The 16869-nt window shown below is 42.5% G+C and overlaps 1 protein-coding gene across 3 annotated transcripts in view; it reads left to right on the forward strand.

The window, feature by feature from the left end:
• The window catches only part of GAB2 (GRB2 associated binding protein 2), a 242414-nt gene that overhangs the window by 46545 nt on the left and 179000 nt on the right, over positions 1 to 16869 (forward strand). The window lies entirely within an intron of this gene.

Raw genomic sequence — 16869 nt, forward strand, 5'->3', positions numbered from 1 at the left:
GTAGGCACTTAATAATAAATATTTATTGACTGATGATATAATATATAAATATATCCAGGCCAAAAGCAAAGTATTATAATGCAAGATAGTTTGAGAAAGTCAGGCCTGGCCCTTGAGGGCATCAGGGAAGACTTCCATGTTCTTGGATGAATCCTCCTTGTTGGTCCCAGTCAATGGGCTGTGGGCCTTCCAGATCTCGTGACCTTAGGGCCTGGCAATAGAGCACATGAATTGTCCCTTGATAATTGTGATATTTTCATAGTAATATTAATTATAGTAGCACGAATGACTTTCCCTCATTAGCCCTCTGTTTCCTCTTCTCTACAATGATGAGGTTAAATGAGATGATCTCTTAAAGCATCTTTCCAACTTTGCCTTTTGCAATTAGGAAATGACTTATCCACCATACTCATTGGGTCCCTTCATCAAACCTGTGCCAAGGATTGCAACTTTGGGTAGCTTCATCATGCCCATTAGGTATCTGGGGCCATAGGTGCTTTATGAGTAAGTATTTGGTGGCTAGATTTATTTGGATAAATAAAGAGGAAAAAAAACTTTCTGAGTGGGGACACTATAGGTCCCTAGTGAGGCAAAAAAGTACCCCTTTCCCCATACCTTCCTTTCACCACTTGGGAGGGAATGATTGGGTGTGGTATATATGTACGTAGGGGTGACCTACCATTAGGAAGACTTTACATTGTAGCTAGCCTGCTGGTTTGTTAATCTCGCTTTGTAGATGAAGACACTGAACCTTGGGTTTGTGACTGGCCCACCATAACTGGCATATTTTGTTGTTGTTCACATGAGATAATCTATGCAATTGTTGTTAATCAGCCATGTCCGCCTCTCTGTGACCCCATTTGGGGTTTTCTTGACAAAGATGTGATTTGCCATTTTCTTCTCCACTCATTTTACAGATGAGGAAATTGAGGCAAACTGGGTGAAGTGACTTACCCAGGGGTTATACAGCTAGTAAGTGTCTTAGGTCAAATTTGAACACAGATCCTCCTGACTTCAAGACTGGTAGTCTATCTACTGTGCCAGCTAGCCACCCTGGCATGTAGTAAGGACTTAATAAATGCTTGTTGGCTGACAGGTGGTAGGGTCTGTTTGCTGATGGGCTGGGAAGCCAGAGCCACTCTCTAAGCTGGATAATATAAAGTGTTTTTTGTTTTGGATTTTGACTCTAGGTCTACTTCTGGCCTAGTTCTCCCACAGTCATTTGGGGCCTTAGATTTACTCTTCAGGTCTGAAAGAGGGGGAGGGTGGGGACTGACCATTAACTGACCTACCTCACCCAAATTCCTACTCCACCTTTGGGCATTCTCCCTCTCCTCCCACCTTTCTTTTCTGTCCTAGGCTTGTAACATTCCACCCCTGCAAAAAAAAAAAAAAAAAAGCTGGACTTGATTATTTGGATAAAGGGATCCCTATCTCTCCTTTATCTGCCTCCTGGGGACCATGAGTGGGAGCCATTTAATTGTTTACAAAAGTTCTGGGAGGTTGCCAGGGCCCTGCATACCAGGAGTGCCAACGGTGAAGCAGGTGGAAGAAGGTAATTAGCACTAGTGGCCAAACATCCCAGGGGGATTTGGGGTAAATACTTAAAAAATGCTTCCCCCTAATCTGTCACTTACAGTGCTGGAATGGTAGATTTTAGGCCTGGAAAGGATTTAGTCAGTCATTGTCAAGCCACAAACATTTATTAAGCACTTTCTCTTTTGCCCGTCTAGTCTAGTGCTAAGTCCTAGAAAGAAAAAGAAAAGCAAAAACACGTCACCTGCCTTCAAAAAGCTTCTATTCTAAGGGGGAAATGACATGCCAGTAACCACACTTATAAAACATGTTGTTCAGTCTTTTCCAGTCACATCTGACTCTTTGGGATCCCATTTGGGGTCTTCTTGCCAAAGATACTGCAGTGGTTTGCCATTTCCTTCTCCAGGTCATTTTACAGATGAGGAAACTGAGGCAAACAATGCCTTACCCAGGGTCATGCAGCTAATAAGGGTCTGAGGCTGGATTTGAGCTCATGAAGGTGAAAGTCAATCTAACTCCAGGCCTGGAACTAAATGGAAGGTATTCCAAGCCAAGTCAGTTTTTTCCCTAAAACTTTCTCTGTATCTCAGGAGTCTATAGGATAGGAGTAGGCCTATTCATTGCGGCTCCAAAAATCAGAACTAGTGCCACCAAGCAGAAATCAGAGAAGGGGAGAGTTTGCCCCAAGGGAAGCAAGAACTTTTAAGCAGTCAGCCTGTCCCAGGTAGTCTGGGCTGCTTCGCGTAATAGTAAAGAATTCAGACAGGTGCTGTAAGGGGGAAACAGTAGAATTGCATGGTGAGAAGAGACTTTAAGAGATATTTTAGTCCAACCTGTGAATAGATCACAGAATTTCAAATCTGGAGTGGAACCCCAGAGACCATCTATAATCCGTATGCATTTAGTAAATGCTTACTATGTGCCAGGCACAGTGCTAAGGATGTTCAAAGAGAGTCACTGTCCTCAAGGGGCTCACCATCTGCTAGGGGAGACAACATGCAGACAAGGCATGGATGGGATATATTGGCAGTAGAATACAAAGATAATCCCCTCTGCAGCAAGATGAGGGGAAAAGTCTAGTCATCTCTACTGCCTCTAAAAGAACTACATTCTATTTTTGATTTGCTTTGTTTATTGGGAAACATTCTTATGTTAAGCCAAAACATCCCTCCCTGTTAACTCCCACTCATTGATTTTTTAGTTCTGCCCTCTGGATTCCACCAGAAGAAATCTAATCTGTCTTTCCTAGGATAACTCTCAGGCTCTTTGGAAGGGACCATCCTGTCTTCATTGGAACATTCTCAGCCCTAGATCCTTCATCAGATCCTTGGAGGTCTTTGTAGTCCAAGGATTGTTAAACTGAGGCGTACAAACTCATTTTATTTTAATAATTTGATGACGATTTCAGTAGAATTGGTTTTCCTTGTAATCCTGGTATGTTATGTCTTTAAAAACAACATTCAGAGATGGAGATTGAATGTGTGCTTCAGCAGCAAAGGTGTCTATGACAGAAAAGGTCAAACATTTTCACCTTAACTCTGCCTCTTTCCTCGACTCCAGTTGTACTTCTGGACAGGTTCTAGCCCATTTCCTATGGGGGTATCAGGTCGCAAGAGAAGAGGGGTCACACTGCTAGTAAATGTTCATGGCAGGATTTGAATTTGGCTTTCCCTCATTCCAAGTCCAGCACTCTATGTACTGCTCTACCAGCATTGGAATCAGAAGATCCGGATCCAAATCTTGCCCATATAGACGTGCTAGCTTTGTGACCAGAGATAAATCATTCAGCCTTATGCCTTAAGCTATAGAAGAGTTGGACCTGTATGAGTGGAAGACATTTACTCCCTGGAAGTTCCCTACAAATATGCAAACATAGGCCTGGACTTGAAGGAAAAAAATACTTGCCTGGCGTCTGAGGTGTTGGAAACATAGTGTTTAGAAACTGAGGCCCCCGGGGGCAATGCTGTAAGCAAAGTTTTGCTGTAAGCAAATTTTGTGGAATTTTGTGTTCTCTGTAGATGTTGAGGTGAGGCTAGAGGGATATGATCTCCTTCTGGGACTGAATTCCGATAAGCATCTTTGGGAAAGCTGGGAGAAGCCACTCTAGGCTTTCATTACCTTCACAGTTGTGTTGTATAGTCATTTTTCAGTTGTGTCTGACTCTTTGTGACCCTATTTGGAGTCTGCCTCTATTTGGGGAGAAAAAAATTTCAAAGAATTTCGATAAAGCATTTGTTCAGCCATTTCAGTCATATCTGACTCTTCCTGACTCCATTTGGAGTTTTCTTAGCAAAAGCCATGTTTTGCTATTTCCTTTTCCAGCTCATTTTCCAGTCCCAAGCTCTGAGCAGATTTTTCAGTACTATGATGCCTATTGGACATTTCCAACTAGATGTTCTAGGGATGTCTCAAACTCTGCACATAAAACACAGAATGCATTATCTACAATCTTCCTGGCCCTTGCCACTCTCCCCATTATTGTTGAAGGCACCACTGTTCTCCCAGTCACCCAGGTTTACAACCTTAGTTCATGTTCCATTCTTTATTCTTACTCATTTGACATATGTGATGCGTTGCCAAATCTTGTACTTTCTACTTTCACAACCTCTCTTAAATATGATCCCTTCTCTCTCTTTATACTTCCACCAAATTTCAGGCCTTCATCACTTGCTTGCCTGGATTATTGAAGTTGCTTGCCTTCTGGTTGTTCTCCACACTCCTGGTCCTTCTCCGCTTAGCTGCCACAACAATTATCCTAAAGTACACCACGTCACTCCTTCCTGCTCAGTCAATCATGGTGCTCTAGAACCTGTGGTATCAAACATAAAGTTTTGTGTTTGGCATTTAAAATTCTTCATACCTTCCCTTTTTTGCCCTTCATGAACTACATGGGCCAGCTGCATGGGCCTAATTGACTTCCCTCCCACAGAACACTATATCTCCCAATCTTGGTGTCATTGTACCCATTTCCCTGGGTTTCTTCAAGAATCTGTCCAAATCCCACCTTCTGCAGACGGCTTTTCCCTGTCCTCCAGGAGGCTGGTACCTTCCTTCCCTTTTGTGATGACCTTCATCCACTCTGTATATATCTTGCCCCTACCTAATCATTCGCATGTTATCTTTCCCATTTGACCATGAGCTCCTTGAGAGTAGGGACCTGATTTTTGCCTTAACTTGCATATCTCATACTTGGCACAGTACTGGGCACTTAATAAAGGCTTGTTGACTGACTGTCCTCTCAGGACCCTTCCAACTCTGACATTTGGTGCATAGATGGCAGGAAGAGCCAGAATTCTCCTCCATCTGGAAGAGAGCCAAACCTGGAAGGGTTAACTTGCAGATTAGTCTTGCTGGAGAGAGAGAGAGAGAGAGAGAGAGAGAGAGAGAGAGATGGGCTCCCTCCTCCCTGGGAGCTGCTTTTCTGTGCTGTGTTTTCCATTATGTTGTAATGAGGTAATTAACTCTGCTCCCCAGTACTGTAGGAGAGGCAGCATTAAGCAAAGGACTAGCCACAGTTGTCCTCTCCTAAGTGCCCGCTGCAGTCTATTAGATTGGAGAAACAGGAGGATGGATGACTTTGGGGGAAGGAAAGGTCAGATTAAAAAGCTTTGCTGGGCACAGTGTTCTCTGGTGTTTTTCTGGCCTCCCGGGTGTCCTTCCCCCCCATCCCTGGCATGTGCTTATACAGAAACAAAGCAGTCCTGGGCTGGACTTAACTATAAGCAGAGTGGCCCGTTGCCTGAACAGAAGAATTTTAAGAAAGATTCTGATTTATAGAGCACTTTACATGAGTCATCTAATTTGAGCCTCCTGATCACCCAGTGAGATGGGCTGAGCAAGCCCTGTGCTCCCTGTTTCACAAAGGAGGAAACTGAGGCTGGTTGAGGAATGAAAAGTTCAAAATTCAAATTCTGGATCTCCCATTTGGGAGCTGTGTGCAACATGGGCAAGTCACCTCACAGCTCCAAATCTCGGTTATCTTCTCTGTAAAATGAAGTAATGATGCCTGCCTGGCCTGCTTCCTTATCATGAGGGTTACTGAGATCTCAGAGGTAGTCTGTAAACATTAAAACCCTGTGTAGAGATGTTGGTTATTACTGTTACTGTAGAATCTAGAGTTGGAAGAGATCTTACAGGTTGTCTGGTTCAGTCAAATTAGTAAGCATTTATTAAACACCTACTGTGTGCCAGGCACTGCTGAAAGACAGTCTGTGCCCCTCAGGAGCTCACAGTCTAAGTCCAACACTCTCAAGAAAGCTAGATCTCACAGAGGTTAAGGGTCTTTAAAGGGTAGGGGCAGAGTGGCAAGGGAACAAGCATTTATGAAGTGCCTCCTGCATACCAGGCACTGTGCTAAGGGTTTTACAAATATTGTCTCATTTGATGCTGAAAACAACCCTTCTTGGTAGGTGCTGTTATTGTCCTCATTTTACAGATTAGGAAATTGAGGCAGGTAGAGGTTAATTGACTTGCCCAGGGCCACACTGCTAGGAAGTGTCTGAGGCCCAATTTTAATAATAACAATAATAACTAACATTTCTGTAGTGCTTACTATGTACCAGGTGCCTTGTTAAGCACTTCACAATTATCTACTATGGTCCTTATTAACAACCCTGGGAGGTAGGTGCTATTATCTCCATTTTACAGTTGAAAAAACTGAGGCAGATAAAGGTTAAGTGACTTGCCCAGGGTCACACAGCTAGTGTCTGTGGCTAGATTTGAGTTCAGATGCTCTTGAGTCCATTGTGCCATCTAGCTTAGATCTGGAAAGGATCTTAGAAGTCTCCTAATTCAATACCCTCATTTTACAGATGAGAAACTGAGACCCAGACTTGGCTCAGATCACAAAGGTCATATTGAGCCCCAGTCTCTGGATTCTAAATCCAGCAGCACTACTATCAAAATGTCAGAGCTGAAAGGGACTTTCTGTAGCTACTGTGTGGTCAGCCAACAAGCATTTATTAAACACCCTACTATGTATCAGATTCTGTGCGATTAGATTTTAAGCTCTTTGAGGGCAAGGCCTGTCTTTTGTTTCTTTTTGGATCCCCTGAGCTTAGCAAAGTGTCTGGCACATAGTAGGCACTTAATAAGTGTTTATTTATTTGAATTGCTTGGTGTTAGTTATACTAAGATACAAAAAAAGACCCAAGTCCCTGACCTCGAGGAGGCTTATATTCTATAAAGGGAGACCACACGTAAACGTACAAATCAATTTAAAAAATGCAAAGTAATTAGAGATGAGGAAAGGCTGAATTTAGGAGGTTGTGACTGAGCCTGAGTTTCTCAAGGACACTTTTTTCCCTAAGTAAGACCATCTCTCTTCTCCAGAATAGCCAGTCCATTTTGTATCCTATACCAGGCCACTATTCCTGAGAGTGAATGTTCACTATAGTTCCAAAGTGAAATCCCAAAGACAATTTTGGGCTGTGGATGGGATACGTTAATACTCTCACAGTGGACTTTCTTTCCAGTCCTATGTCTGCTATTTATTTTCTGTGTGACATTGGATGAATCCCATGTCTTCCCTGGCTGGGCTTGTTTTCTCCTTTATGAATGAGGTAGCTGCATTTTATTAGTGACTCTAAAACTCTTTAGTCTCACGAACACTTTATACCTTAAAAATGATTGAGGGCACCCTTTTACAGAACTTTTATTTACGTGAGTTCTGTCAGTAGTGATTATATTAGAAATTAAAGTGTCTTAGTATTATTATGAAAATAGTTTTGACCTCTTGGAGCCCCTGAGAGAAGTTTCTGGACCTCCAGTCCTTGTGCAGGGGATCTCTGACTCAGGAGGCAGGGAAGGGTGGATTTCAGTCAAGCATTCCAGCCAAAATGTTTTGTTCAGCCAGTGTTGTTTCTAAGTCTTAGAAGTTACTCTTCCTGGCATCCAGTGGTAGATACTGGTGAAAGAGAGAATACTGTTTCAGTGATAATTATGTCACTTCAGTTTTCAAAGTGTGTTCGGTATATACTTACAAATACTTACTTATATTCACAATAACCTTGTGAGCCCCAAAGTGGCAGCATTGTGGTCCTCACCTCACAAGATCAATGGATGAAAATTGTAAAGAAGCAAACTTTAGTTAGGTTGCATGTCAGGAAAAATTTTTCAGTGATTTGAGCTTTCTGAAAGTGGAAGGGGCCACCCTGAAAGGTGGTGGGATCTTCCAAATTAAATGTTGGTGAGATGGGATAACCAACTTGTCAGATATGTTGTTGTGGGTTTTCCTTTCTTATATGAATTCAACGATGTGGTCACTGGAGTCCCACTTAACTCTGAAATGCAACGATTTTGTTATCTTTTTACCCCCTTTTGTTAAAACAACCCTGTGAAGTAAGGAGGTTCAGAGAATAAAGCAGCCTGTAGTAGAGGGTTATATAACACTTAGAGGCTCACACGTTCTCATTCTCATAATGACCCTGTAATATAGGAACTGCCAATGTTATCAACAGACCCCATCTTGGTACCCCTGATGAGACAAGAGTGTCAGACCTTACTAATGACAAGTCCACTGCCCTTCCCGCTCTGCCTTACCAACGTAGCCTAGGTCTTTGGATTCCAACTCCACTGTTGGCTGGCAATTGAAGGTCCCTAAAACAGGGTCTTTGGGGTAGAAGATAAATGAGAACAAGGACAAATCTCTTGTCTCCAAAGTGTTTCTAGTCGAATGACTGCATCCAGACCCCTGCAAATATGTCAACAGATACATTTCCTCTTCCTCTCCGTGGGCTTTAGCCTGGGCGACCGCCTCTGGAACTTCGCTCTGCCTAATTTTAAGACCATTAGGGATGACAGACTCCCAGGGATGTATGTTTTTGTGCTCATAGCCAAAGCCTCCTCCACAAACTTGCCTTTGCCAAACTTTCTGGTAAGAAATTTAGGAAAATTAAACAAAATTCCCTAGACGTTCCAGGGTGGGCAAAAGGAAGGTGGCAGACCAAGGAGGACAACTTGAAACTGAGAAGTCATGTTCCCAACAAATTGGGGGTGAGAGTGGAGTCAAAGCAAAGGGAGAGGAAGTATTCTTTACCATATTTGCGTTGCAGAATGTTGATTTATGCCATTGAGTTGAGCACAGGCTCCAAACCAAGCTGGAAGGAGATCCTTGTCCCTAATCTGGAGATAGGGCCTAGGTCTTCCAAATTTCATTTTAGTCCCTGTTTACTGGCATCCCCCAGTAGAATGGAAGTTCCATAAGGGTAGGAACATTCATCTTTGTCTTTCTATCTCTGATACCCCAACATGGGGGCTTTCAGCTTTGGGGGGAGATGTTCCGATTTCTTGATTTATTGACATGAGGATCTCCAGGTGTGGAAACTCCTTCTACCAAATGCAGGTCAAGAGACATTGTTTAGGAATGACTGAGAGGTCTTGACCGTGGAATTCACTATTGCGACTGACAGAATGATGGTGCCTGGGGCAAAAATCAGAGTTTGGCGGGGAGATGAATTTTGGACAGTATGTTAATTCTGTCTTGAAATTACTGAATTTTGAGAACTGGGCCATCAATTAGGTGGAGATAGTTCCACCACTGAATCAGTATAGATTTATTAAGTACCTACTAACTGCCAAGCACTGCAGCAGAGAGCAGCAAGGAGGGATCACGGTACAGGAGTGAGATTGTTGTTGTTTAGTCATTTCAGTCATGTCCAACACTTGGCAAAGACACTGGAGTGGGTTTGCCATTTCCTTTTCTAGTTCATTTTACAGATGAGGAAACTGAGCCAAATGGGGTTAAGTGACTTGCCCAGGGTCACACAGCTAGTAAGTGTCTGAAGCTGGACTTGAACTCCTGATTCCAGGCTCAGTACTCTATCCACTGTACCACCTAGCAACCTAAATTCCTTGAAATCAGAGATTGTCATATTTTTAAAGCTCTCAAGTTCTTAGAACAAAATAAAGAGAGAATTGGTACTTGGCCTAAGATTTCACTGGTCTGGAGAAATCCCAGAGGAGGAGATCCCCTCTACCAGTGTTGGCACCTTCTCTGCAACTTACAAGCTCAAGGAATTTGCCTGCCTCCCAGAGAAGTTACTTTTCCAAGGTCCCACAACTAGCATATGACCCCTGTGGGATCTGAAGCAGGTCTGAGGCTGCCTTGCATAAAAGTTTTATGTATAAAGACTGAGGAACTAATGCAAAAAGAGAGTAAAAATGAAGTAGCTTATTGTTGTGGAAAGACCACTAGATTGGGGGTCAGGTAACCCGTAGTTGGCACTTAACTAGCTATGTAACATTTGATTTCAGTTACCATACTTACAAAGTGAAGGAGCTGAGTTTGAATGATACTATCCCATCAAACTCTAAATCCTATGGTCCAGGGGAATCACTTAGCATCTCTGATCACTACGCTCTCTACCTGTCTCATACTGGCTAGTGAGGGAAGTAGATCAAGGAATTCTCTTTCCCCTTTGCTCTGAATTCAAATTCTGCCTCAGATACTTGCTATCTGTGTGACCTGAGCAAGTCACTTGATCTCTCTCAGATGTAGTTTTCCCATCTATAAAATAAGGACCAGATGAGATTAAATAAAAATAGAAAGCACTTTGCAAACTTCAAAAACACCAAAAGAAATGCTAGCTATTATCATCATCACCATCATCATCATCGTTATGCCAGCACAGTACCCAGCATGATGGCTCATGACCCTAGCACTTTAAAGTTTATCAAGGGTTTTCCTCGCAACTACTCTCTGGAGTGGGGAGTGCAAGTATTGTTCTCATTTTATAGAAAATGAAACTGAGGCACAGAGAGGTCAGGTGATTTGTCCAAGGGCCACACAGTCACAGAGCCTGGGTCTTCTCATTCTAGGTTCTGTCTTCTTTCCACTGTACGCTGCTGCCCTGAAGACAAGGACTGATCTGGGAATATAGTCCCCTTGGTCATCTGCTCTGCTGCCATCTGAACCAGACCAGGCTTTAGGTTGGAGAAACAATCTCCTCAGCTCTCTGCTTTTCCTTGCCTCATTTGGCAGGTCCTACGGCTTGTGGGGGGTACAGCCAGACACCTGATCCTGGAGCTGAGCTCCAAACACTCTGTGGCTTCATGCATCTTGGGAATAGATGATGCTGAATCAGGCAGCAGTTTGACTCCCAGCCAGAAGGGACAAAGCTTGAGTCTTCCTCTGCAACACTGTTGGCCAATCAGTGGGAACATTGGAGCTTTAGTTCCTTCCTCTTTTCTTTCTTAAAAAAAAAAAAAATTAAAAATAGAAGGAAAAACTCACTCTCCTCCCCACCCCCCTTCAGATTCTTATAAAGTTTCATGGGAAGGAATCAAAAAAAGTCCCTTAAGGAAAAAAAGGTTACTGTACTTCCTCTTTCATTTTACGGGCTAAGGAATTGTCCAAGAATTTAGAGTTGGGAGGGAGCTTAGCGATCATTGGATCCAACCCTCTTATTTGACAGATGAAGGGACTGAAGCCCAGAGAGGTTAGCTGTTGTTACCCAAGTTCACACAGCTAAGTAACAAAAGCTGGGGATGATCCAGTTCTTATGATGACAAAGCCAGTGTTTTGGCCAGTTCTCCACACTGCTTCTCCTTCTCTGTAGAGATGTTTTTCCTGAAGTTCTGTTTAGTCATCCATGCTCTCATGACTACCTCCTTCTTTAACCCAAGTGCATATAGTACATTTGCAAGATAGCAGGATGTGTGGTGGAATGAATGCTTGATAGGGGATCAAGAGACATAAATATGTGTGCTCTCTGCCACTAACTCACTGGGTAGCCTTAGCCTTTGTTGTTCAAATGTTTTCAATCCTAACTGACTTTGTGACCCCATTTGGGGTCTTCTTGGCAGAGATACTGGAATAGTTTCCCATTTCCTTCTCCAGCTCATTTTACAGATGAGGAAACTGAGGCAGACAGGGTGAAGTAGACTTGAAATATTCTTCACAACAATCATAGGACTTAGTGCCAATATTATTCTCTCCATTTTACAGAAGGGGAACTGAGGCTCAAGGACTTACCCAAAGTTGGGTCTCTAATAAATAGAAGAGCTGAGAGCTTGAAACTATTTTTTTCAACCCTGAGTCTAGTGTGTTTTTCACTGTGGCAACTGATGAGTTGGCAGGACTCTATTCCCTGGCCAAGAAGACATCAGTCATCCCATAGAGAAACCTTTGGGCTCAGTCAGGAATGGGCCAGAGAGGAGGGATCATTGAGTAGATCCAAGTCATTTCTTCTCTCTGGGACTGTTTCTTCATCTGTAAAAGGAAGGAGTTAGATTAGATGAACTTGTGAACAGATGAAGGAACAAATTAGGTGGCATTAATATCTCTCCCTGCCCCCCAAAAAAGTCTTCTTTGAACTTTGTTATGCTAGAACCATAAAGCCATGAGCTCATTCACCAGATTTCTCTAACTAAAAAATAATTTGCCTAACCAAAACTGATCTATCTCCTCAAAGGAGGCTGAGCCTCCATTCAGTCAAAACCAAAACCAAACTCTCAGTTTCCCAACTCTGGTGACCTGTGCAGGTTTCTCCTCCCTCCTCATATATTCCATGCACTATTTCCACAGTCCATATGATTGAACTGATTGACTCAAGTGTGCGAAGGGCTTTAGGGCTGTGTGTTCCTTTTCTTAAATTAATGACCAATGGTGCTATTTCCATCAGGTGACAAAACACAGTGAAACGTTTGTACAATGTGGGGTGAGGGAAGGGAGGAATATTTTGGGATGGGGACATAGAATTTAGGCAGGCCTGCCCTGCTGGAACATCTTTGTTCCTGAAAACAGCTTTTCACAGCTTCTCCCTTTTATCATTTTCAAGCCCAGAGTCCCGTCAGATTCATAAAACTCCAAGAATTTTCAAACAACAGCTCCCATAGCAGCACGGTGGGTTGGGGGCTATTTGAATCATTTATAAGTTAGGACTTGTGGACATGTTTTGGAATGCTTTGCTCTTCTAGCAAGAGATGGACATTAGAAATTTTATCCCATTTAAAGGCAGCTCTGTGTTTTAGCCAAGAGTTGACACAAATTGGGTTTTGTGCCAACAGCTAGGTGACTGGGCCTAGACTCAAAAAGCTCTGAGCCTCAGACACTTAATAACTGTGAAATCCTGGGAAGTCACATAACCTCTGTCTGCCTCAGTTTCCTAAACTGTAAAATGGCAATGATAACAACGCCTCAGTGCCAGGGTTTTTGTGAGGATCAAATGAAATATTTGTAAAGCCCTTAGCACAATACCTGGCACATGAAGCGCTCTTTCCTTCTCCTTCCCTCTTTTCCATGGTACTTCAGGACTGTGAAGATCCTGTGGTTCTGTCTTCTTGTTTATAGGCAGTGTAGGATTCAGTCGTTTCAGCTCTGCCTGACTCTCCATTATCCCATTTGGGGTTTTCTTGGCAAAGATACTGGAGTGGTTTGTCATTTTCTTCTCCAGCTCATTTTTCAGATGATGAAACTGAGGCAGACAGGGTTAAGTTACTTGCTCAGGGTCATAGGGCTTTTAATCTGTTGCAAATGCAGGAGACTAGAAAGACAACAGGTCTCCTCCTTGAGGGTAAACAACATGTACAGAAGTATTTGTCCACAAGTAAGTCAACATAAATACATACACAGTAAGTAAGAAGTGTAGGGTTTGCTTTGGTTTATTTGATCAGGAGAAAACACTAGCAACTAAGGAGAAATGAGAAAAGGTAGGTGGGAAGTGGCACTTGAACCAAGCCTTGGCAAGGGGCTAGCGATTTCCAAGAGGAATGAGAGGGGAGGGCATTCCAGGTGTATGTGAGAGACGCGGGAATGGCAATGCCATGGAACAGCAAGGAAGCCAATTTGACTGTAGAGTACTTGAAGGGTATAGTGTGGATGGATTAGAGCCAGATTGTGGATGATGGATTTACACCTCAAGTTGAGGAATCTGTGTTTTATCCCAGAGCCAACAGGGAGCCATTGAAAATTATAGAGTGAATGGAAAGGGAGTAATTTATTACCAGTCTAGAAAGATAGGCAAGAGCCAGGGTATGACAGGGTTCAATGTAGCCTTTAAAAATACCCATTTGGTGGTGGGGTGAGGGATTAGGGAGAGAAGAAGATGGTTGCGGGGAGACCAGGTAGAAGGCTTTAGAAATAGTCTGCCTGAAAGATGATGAGGACTTTGAATTAGGGTGGTTGTTATATGAGTGAAGAAGGGATCCATGGGAGAGACATTGTGGGAGACAGAAGAATGGCAGAGACTTGGCCATTAGTGAAGATTCAAGGTGGACTGAGCTTTTGAATCTAGGTGATGGTATCCTTAACAAAAATGGGAACATAAGAAAGGAGATTGAGTAGCGGTGACCGTAGTGGTACAAGATAATGAACTCAGTTTTGGATGCGCCAGAGTTCAAGGACTCAGATATGGTCCAGTAGGCAAAGAGTGATTGGGATGTAGAAGAAAGTGTTAAGAGTTGTTAGGTAGATTAGGTAGAGATGAAAATTGAACCCACCTAAAATACAGGCTGTTGGAGGGGTAAAGGATCATAGAGGACATGATGCTGCTTTCCTCTCATTTGATTAAAAACATTTCAACTTAAATTTTTATGTCGCTTTAAAGTTTATGAAGTGCTTTCCTTGGAGAAACCCATAAGTGGTTGAGATGAGAAAATTGAGGCTCAGAGCTTAAGTGATTTACCCATGGTCACAGAACTCTGTGTGGGAGACTGTCTGGGTCTCTTGACTCCAAGGCCAGGCTATTTTTTCATTTTCTTACATGCCAGACTTTCTCTCCATTACTGGTTTCTGAAAGTTCACCATGTGGCATCTTTCAATAATCTTCCCACCCCTTCCTCCGTCCCTTCGGGGCCAAGCCCTTCATTTTATTTTATTTTTTTCAGTTTTATTGATGTGTTTTGTTTTTAAATTACAAACATTTACAGATTACCCCCTACTCTGGGAGAGGTCTTCTTGTAACAAAGTAAAACAATTAAGTAAAACTAATGATACAATGATCTCATCTGAAAGTGCATGCAACATTCCACATCTGTAGTACTAGCCCCACCTCTTAAAAAAAAAAACCAGACATCTATTTTTCCTCCCATCCCCACCCACCTCATTGGAAAAAAAGAGAGAGAAAAAAAATCCCTTAAAACAAATATACAGTCAACTGAAGTAAATTCGCTCAATGGTTACGTGTGTATACATATATGTATATGATACACACACAGAGATATATATGTATACATATATATGCGCACGTACACACACACACACACACACACACACACACACACATATATATAAGAATTTACATACCATAAATCCATCATCTCCATGGCGTGGATAGTGTGTTTCATCACTGGGCCTCTGGGGTCATGAATGGTGATTGTAATTGATATGGTTCTTCCAGCTTTCAACATTGTTTTTATAGTGTTGTTTTCATTGCATAAATTTTGTTCTCATTTTATAAGTCTTCAGAATTATTCATTTTTGTAACATTGATGTTTTATAGTATGGATTGTTCTCCTGATTCTACTGTCTTCACTCTCCAGTCAAGCTCATAGTCCAGTACATGTCTTCCCAGGTTCCTCTGAAACCCTCCCCTTCGTCATCCCCATAGCACAAGATCATTCCAATCACATTCATGTACTATAACTTGTTCGGCCTCAACTGATGGCCATCCCCTCACTTTCCAGTTTTTTGTTACCACAAAAACTATATAAATAGAACTACAAGGAACTTTTTACAGAATACAGACAGACCTAAATTAATTGGATGAAAAATATTAATTGCTCATGGGTAAGATGAGTCTGTACAATAAAAATGACTCTAATGCCTAAGCTAATTTTCTTATGTAATGCCATACTGGAGGATTACTTTAGAGAGCTAGAATAAATAATAACAAAATTCATATGGAAGAGAAAAAAATCCTTTCATTTTACTGATGAAGACAGAGAGAGGAGTGATTTGCCTAGCGTGCCAGAACTAGCTACGTTCAGGACTAGAGTCTAGGTCTTCTAATTCCAAACCTAGCAGTCTCTCTCTCTGTCTTTCTCTTTTTCTCTTTCTCTCTCATTCTCTTTCTCTCTCTGTGTCTCTCTCTCTGTTTCTCTCTCATTCTCTTTCTGTCTCTCTCTCTGTCTTTCTCTCTCTGTCTCTCTCTCATTCTCTTTCTCTCTGTCTCTGTCTCTCTCTCATTCTCTTTCTCTCTGTCTCTGTCTCTCATTCTCTTTCTCTCTGTCTCATTCTCTTTGTCTCTGTCTTTCTCTCTCTGTCTCTCATTCTCTTTCTCTCTGTCTCTGTCTCTCTCTCATTCTCTTTCTCTCTGTCTCTCTCTCTGTCCCTCTCTCTCTGCTGCAGCCCACTCCCATCCAAACTTTGTTCCATTTGACTGAATGTGAGTGGATGTGAACAACAGCTGTTCTCAAACAGCAAGACATTAAATTAACTTAAACGTTCAGCTTGACCCAGCACTCAACTTTTCCAGCACACAATGCATAAAACACTAGGACATTTCAGAAGACAGAGGGCTCAGAGAAGGAAGGAGTGAGGGAGCTGAGAGAGGAAGTGTGGTGTGAGCCTGCACGCGTCAGCCTTATTAAACATGCCGCTTTTTTTTTTAAACTAGGGTCTTACCTTTGCCATCTGTGGGCCAGCCCTCTGTTTAGGAGACATGCTCTCCTTCTGGCCTTTCTGCACTGGCGAGAGGCCTCTGGGAAAGTAGTGGGTGGTCAGTCCTGAAATGCTGAGAATTGACAAAATGCCCAGCTTCCTCCTGGGCCTGTCCTCCTCCAGAATCCTTGAGGGATGAGGGCAACTTTTCTCCCCCAGGCTGCCTTAGTCTTAAAGTCAGGATGGTGTGATGAAAAGCGTTCAACTTATTAGGGTTAGGAGATGGAGATTTGGTTCTTTGCTCCAATACTTCCTGTGATCTCTGATCATAGGGTTTTGAAGGTTGAAGCTACCTTTGGGGGTCTTGGTTTCCTCATCTGTAAAATTAAAGGATTGGATTCGATGATCTCTAAAATCTTTCAGCTCTAAATCTCATTATGTTGTCTACCCAATTCTTTTCATTTTACAAATGAGGAAAATGTTTCAAAGATGAAGTGACTCTTTCAGAGGTTACTCAAGTATAGTAAAGTTGGCAGAGCTGGGATTTGAACCCACATTTTCGGACTGCAAACTCAGGAAAAAGCACCAGATTTTCTTCTTCTTGGATATATCTCTTCATCTCTCTGAGTCTCAGTTTTCCTATCTGCAAAATGACATTCTTTCTGGTTGTTCCTCTTGCCTGGCTCTTCCTCTTCCTCTCTGACTTCCTTTAAATCCTAACTAAAATTCTCCTTTCTATAGAAAGCCCTCCCCAGCCCCTCTTAATTCCAGTGCTCCCCATTGTTCACTTTTTC

Source organism: Notamacropus eugenii, chromosome 5 (genome assembly GCF_028372415.1).
Source record: "Notamacropus eugenii isolate mMacEug1 chromosome 5, mMacEug1.pri_v2, whole genome shotgun sequence".
NCBI classification, from domain to species: domain Eukaryota; kingdom Metazoa; phylum Chordata; class Mammalia; order Diprotodontia; family Macropodidae; genus Notamacropus; species Notamacropus eugenii.